The following is a 7,015-nucleotide window of genomic DNA, read 5'->3' as shown; positions in this document are numbered from 1 at the left end:
ATCAATCAATCAATGTGTTTTTTTTCTGTGTGTGTGTGCACGTTAGTCATGGCATCACAAACGCCTCTACTGAGATGTGCATAAACATTTTCAAAGGTGAAAATAGAGGATATGGTTTAAAAATGGAATAAAGCAGCTAAAACTGCATTCTCTGATTATAGTGTCCCTACTACCAGTCCCTACCCATGGCCCCTCTACCTGAATATCAGTGAGTCAGACGGGCAACTCCATGCAACTGTATTCCAGAGTGCAGCTGCTCCTCCTGTAGCCCAGGTCAGAAGATGTGTTGGGGGTGTGGTGATGATATGGACTAAAATAGAGCTCACATCCACTAAAGTGGACAATGAATCCCCAATCTAACAGGGAGCGCAGCTGCAATGTATACACAAAACAGGATGGGATGACGATATAGGTTTGGGTGATGGCATAATCTGGGGTGATGTATACATTATCTTCTTCACACAATATTAATTTGTCTCCACTGGAATCGACCATTACAGGTGTCTGTGTAATTTTTGCACGTAATTGACGGTAAAGATCTTTCTCATAGAATTTGTCGTTCATTTTGATGGGCATCATCTTTTCCACATTTTGGGGAAGTAGTCTCATGCCGATCACTTACAAGGTTCCCGGCTATGCTGAAAACTCTTTCTGAGTATACACTGGAAGGTGGGCAGCTCAAGTAAAGCAAAGGCAGTTTTGTGTAAGGGCCTCCAAATTGCCTCTTTTTCCTGTCAGTTGTTATTTACATCTCTTCAGATCCGAGGGCCTGATTCAGAGTCGGACGCTCTGACCAGAGCGCTCGCTCTGAATCAGTGCCCTCCTACCTAAAAATGGAGTGACCACCCACAGCATATGCGAGCGCCCAAAAAGATGGTCGCAATGGTCAAGTCCATCACGACCATCGGGCTTGCGACGAGACCCTGCAGTAGGGTCTCGGTGACCGCAAGCCCTGGAGTGATTTTGGCTCTATCAGAGCCAAAATCACTCCCACTGACATCACTAGTGATGTCAGTGGGGCCGGACCCAGACGGTAGGCGTTCACATGGGAACACCTCCGTCTGGCAGCCACCCCCCCGGCACGCCCACCAAACGGGGCGTGCTGTCAGTCACCATCGACAGCACGCCCCCTTTGGTGAGAGACCCGGAGCGACAGCTTGGCTGTCGCTGTCCGGGTCTCGCGCATGCGCACGACGGAGCTCCCTCCATCGTGCGCAAGCGCATTGGGGTAACATCGACCCGCTTGTGAGCATCCTGCGCTTGCGAGCGGGTCTGAATGACCCCCCCGTGTCCGTTGGGAAGAAAAAAACAACGTCTTCATCCCTTCTGGGATGAAAATCCACTCTCAGCAGCAGGCATGGCGCTCAATAATTCTCAAGAAAGACACAACGTAAACTTAAACCTCAAATCTTAAATGTTGCATTTGCTACTCTGTTCCGCATGTCCACAATATCTGCTCTGGTTAAGAGGACAGTGGGTTCAATGGCATTTTGAACTGAAGGCCATTAACTAACAATGTTTTTTTTTATGTCTCTGTACAGGTTGGAAATGCCTTTACGGAAGGTTTGCAAAGGATTATTTAAGTCAATTGTTTTTGGAAAGCCCTCTTCCTGGTCCCCTTCTGGGATGAAAATCCTCTCCTAGCCGCAGAAGCAGGCACAGGATTCTCAAGAAAGACACAACGTAAGGCCTTAAATCAGGGGTAGCCATCCTCAGTCCTCGAGAGCTACTAATACTTCAAGTTTTCCAGACCACCTAGCTGGTGCACAGGTGTATTCATTACTCACCAACATATTTGGAAAGATCCACAGGTGGAGTTAATTAATTATTACACTTGTGATTCTGTGAGGAGACCTGGAAAACATGCACTGTTGATAGCTCTTGAGGACCAGAGTTGGCTACCCCTGCCTTAAATCATAGATCTTATGCTTGTCCACATATCTGTGCTGGTTAAGTGGCACTTTGAGGTCACTAACTAACTATCTGTACAGGTTGGAAAATGCTTTTTCATGTGGAAAGCTCTACTAGAAGTCTTTCTGGTCCTCTTCTGGGATGAGAAAATCCACTCCCAGCAGCAGCAGGCATGGCCCTCAAGGATTCTTCTTGGGCAAGGACAAATGTGAATGTGTCAAATATTTTTTTGTAAATGCCTCCTCCCCTCCCCTTCTCCCTCATAAATTTGCTTCAGAATCAAAAAATGAAATAAAATTTACTACCAATCAACCCTTCCTGTCCCTGCCTTCAACTACATACATACTCCAGCTTCCTCAGGCCTCTTGAGTAATAAAAACATTTATTTCCTGATGTGCCATGTTGGAAGTTGAACTGCCACGTGTTTGTGCCGCCAACTACTGTCACTTAGCTTAGTCATCCAGCTAGCTTGGTACAAATTTTGGGCATAAACTGGATGAAAACAATATAGTGAGCTGTGAGGTGGTCAAAACTGACTGGCAACAAGTGGAAATTAATGTTATGGAGGTTAATAATACTGTAGGAACAAAAAAGAAACCAATTATGTGATTTTAGCAGATTTTATACATTTAAAAAAAAATACAGATCCAAAACCAAAAGCAAAACCAAAACATGCAAGGGGAGGTTTTGGCATAACCAAATATAAATCTAAAACACAAGGAGATACAGATCCAAAACCAAAACATGGGAGTCGGCGCACATCCCTAATTATTATCTTTTACTTCTAAAACAATAAAAAGGTTTTTGTGAATATAATGGTTGCAAAATATTTGAAAAATCATTATAATTAAAATAAAAAAGAACGGAACTGGAAGTAAGGAAATACTATGCTCATTAGTAAAAAACACACTTATAATTCACAAATGAGCTTTTGAGTGTAAATATTTTTTATCTATTGATGAATATGCTCCATGAATTGTTTACCAGAACTTCTAGAGCAAACACGAATTGTGTGTGTGTGTGTGGGGGGGGGGGGGGGGGCATTTATCAAGACTTCTAAAGAGGACAAATGGAGAAGTTACCTATAGAAAAAAATTAAATATTAGCTATCATTTTGTAGAATGTACTAAATAAGGATCTGATTGGTTGTTATAGGTGACTTCTCTACTTCTCCTTTGTAGAAGGTTTGATACATCTCCCCTAAATGAGAGTGGAGAGTTAAATTGATTACTTTAAAGTGGCCATGCACTGACCACTCAGCACAACTCTTTCAGATTGGGCCACATATAACGACATGCAGATTGAGATTAGAGTTCTTTTCTTCCCATACATATAATAGCTTACATGCAATTGCCTCATTCATTGTCCAAATCACAGCTTGTAGAGGACCTTTAGAAAAATTGTTTTGTGGACGATGACTTGGTTCAGCGTAGCGGTGTGCGTTGATGAGAAAAGGTGTATAAAGGGGGCTCAGAGAGTATGAGAGGTATGGGTTATGGATAATTGAGGCAATTTATTTACATTTCTGGGATGCTGGTGGAACATAATGATGGAATATTCAAAACCCATGGGGCACTACAGTTGCAAACGCAGGATTTCTAGAGAGGGGTTTACAAATGCTCGATTTTAGAGTGAGTGTGGCCAGTCCATGAAGAGGGTATAATTATCACTTATCCAGCTTTAATATGCATCATACAAAGTATATTGTGTGTCATAATTCCAGCATATAGAGGACCAGCAATCACAGAAGCCATTATATGCGGCAGTAGGGCCATCCTGCCTGAGCTGAATGTTGTTATTTTAGATGTGGGCACCATTCCAGAGTATTAGAGCAAGTCTGGGAGTCCGGGGGAGCAGCAGAATAACCTAGCACTGCCCTGGACATATATGTACATATTAGGCTCTATAGCAGCACATCCCTAACAGTGAATGTTTTCCAGATCTCCTAGTTGGTGCACAGGTTATTTATAACGGACTGATACATGTTAAAAGATCCACAGGTGGTGCTAATTATTTAATTTGTGATACTGTGAAGAACATGCAGCTCTAGTAAAATTCTATTACATTACTATTTCTATTGTGGTCATGGTGTGGGCTGGAGAGGGGGGTTCCCCCTGGAGACGGAAACCCCCCTGCGTTTGCTATGGCACTATATTGGTGTAACTATTGAGGGATATTGAGTGCTCTTATTTATTATTTATTAACAGTTTCTTATATAGTGCTCTTGATTATTTTTGTCTGTACATATATATTTGTATGGATTTGGTAAATATAAATGTGGTTTCTTTATTAAAGACACTGATACTATACTGTATATAGGGCGTGATTCAGAAATTTCCGCAAATGCAATCGCAACTGCATCCTGTCATGGATCGCAGTTGGCAAAATGTTTTAATGCCTTTCAAAGCATAGCAGAGCATTGGGACACCCACTTCTGTATTCTCATATCCATTCAACGATGAACAACAGCTTAAACATCACTACTATATTGACACACATCGGGCAGTCACGCAGTATGTAAGTCAAGTCTGACCTACCGCAAACATCGAGGCTCTACTGACACGCACAGGAGAACACAATGGCTGATTTATGCACGATCATGAAATGGAGTTCAAATGGTCCCGACACGCCTGCATTTTTCTGACACCCCCCCTCTCTACCACTTTGCGAGTGGTTCCTGTGTATGAACGTTATCGCAATGCGATTGCTGTGCATGCACAGTGCTGCATTCGCACATGCGTAATAGCAAACAATCACCCGTTCTGTGAAAATATCACCATTACGTCCGGCTCTGAATCAGATCTTTAGATAGATATAGTGTTTATTACTTTTTTATATAGCTTGGTTATGTAAGTAGGTTTTGAGTTTATAGCAATTGAATTTTTCCTGTTCCGTCATAGATAATCCTTAGTCATCCTGCCTTACTCAATATAGATTTGTTTCCCTTGTAAAAATATGTTACATGTAATCATGATTTTCACTCTGTGAAACCAGTTCTTGGTGAGTCAGTGATTACATCTAAGCATGAATCATAGGGGACTAATTCATAGCCGCACCTGACTAACCTGTTCTGGAAAATATACATGTGCTGTAACAATTAATGAATGGTAGCTGCTGGCTCTGTATAAAATGTACTATCTGGACTTCATGACACAGTGGGCTGATGCAGACTGAACAGCAAAATGAAGTTAATTTGTGCAAAAAAAAAAATGTATGCAAGAGTGGCATTTTTGCCTATATGCAGAGCAAAACACATTTCAAGATTCATCAGCAGCAACATTTCAAGATTCATTAGCAGCATATGTACCATACTTACACCAAGTGCAAAAGTAGCATATTTAAGCCAATACACACATACAGCTAAAAAGCGACATTGGACCAGGTCTCCGATGAGGGTGCCTAACCCTAAGACTCCGGGGGTGGTGCCTAATCCAAGTCCCCCCCCTGGTCCCTAACCCTATCCCCCCCTCCCAGCACCCTAAACCTAACCCTCCCGGGGGGTGCCTGACCCTAACCTCCCCCGGTGGTGCCTAACCCTAAACACCCCTTCCCCTAGCCTAACGTTACTAACCCTAACCTTCCTGGGTGGGTGCCTTGCCCTAAGTCCCCCCGGGTGTGCCTAAACCTAACGCCCCCCACGCGGCTAACAGCTCCCGACGCCCGACTTACCTACATTCGGAATGCCGGGCATTGGGATTTTGGCGTGGGGCTAATGATAGGCGTCGGTATTTAGACGCCTAACTTTAGTTTGGGCTTTCAGTGTCGGGATTCTGGCGGTCAGCATTTTGGCCGCTGGCTTCCTGAGACTACTTCCCGTTTAAAAAGTGTGAGAGTTTACTGCTAAACTCTCACATTTTCTAAACTCTCACCCTATTACATTTGGCCCCACTACACTACCCAATTAACTAAAACTAATCCTTTAACATGAATGCTAGGTATTTATGGTGCACTAATACATTACCATTACTGCTATAATTCTTTACAACCACATCATTAATGCTGTGTATACATTATACAATTTTCTGGCCGATTTGCCAGATATCAGCTGGGTTACAAAATGCTTTCTTATAGAAAAGTGAACTCTTAAAGGTTTTTAAGCAAAAATACTGCTGTCATATGGGAATAGCAATACAAAATAGTGGTTGCTCATATCAGCATATTGGAATGACATGACATCACACGTGCACTATATATTGCAACCATATTGCAACCACCATCTCTTAATTTAACCATAATTAACTACTATCATCTAATGATTCTATGGGGCATATTAATCACAATCTGCATTTTAAATGAGGATGTTACGTCTAAATTCACAACATGAAAATGTAAACGTTTATTCAAATTTAGTAAGAAGCTGTTGCCAGGATAAGAACCCATCCCAGCGAAGAGCTAGAAAGCAGAGAGAAAGCTGTCGCTATCACTGTTTCCTGGTTTGGGTCCTCTGTGCGTACTGTGCATACGCAGCCGCCTGCCAATGCATACATTAGTGAGGGGTCTCTCTGAAAAATTCCCTGATACAGTAGCCCATAGGTTACTATAGGCTAACACCATATTTGCAGTCTGGAGCTTGGTAAATCCGACTCCATACCAGCCCCATAGAAGCCTATGAGAGATGTATTTGCAGTAGGAAATTGGGGGCCACTGCAGATATCGGAGATATCTGCTGCATTCTCTCCATGGTACATGTGGGGGATCCTTAATATTTGTGTGATATCTGGTATCCAACAAATATTAATTGATAAATAGGCCCCTATGTATGATACATTAGTCTAATCTTTTGCAGTTCTAATTATGTATCTGGTTATTAGGTAACTAATAATAAGCACGTCACCAGCTAAATACACAAAACTGTAGAAGAACACAACCTCTTCAGCCGTATAAGAAACTAAATGGTTGGGTGTATAATGCCAACTCATATATGTGCAAGCAGATACACCACAATGTTTTTAGGTTGGGGGGACAAGATGTAAGTTCATTTTGGTGCCCCTAAATCGCTGAAAGTGGCAGCTAGAGTAACCGGCTAAACAACCTACCTGATGACAGAGATCAGTAAGCTTGTGGGGTCTTTGCTGTTATTGATTTGGCCTCTGTATGTGGACAT

The sequence above is a fragment of the Taudactylus pleione genome, unplaced genomic scaffold (assembly GCF_031769625.1).
Source record: "Taudactylus pleione unplaced genomic scaffold, aTauple2 ptg000436l, whole genome shotgun sequence".
NCBI lineage: Eukaryota > Metazoa > Chordata > Amphibia > Anura > Myobatrachidae > Taudactylus > Taudactylus pleione.
The sequence above is the reverse complement of the archived record's forward strand: the minus strand, read 5'-3'. Positions refer to the sequence as shown.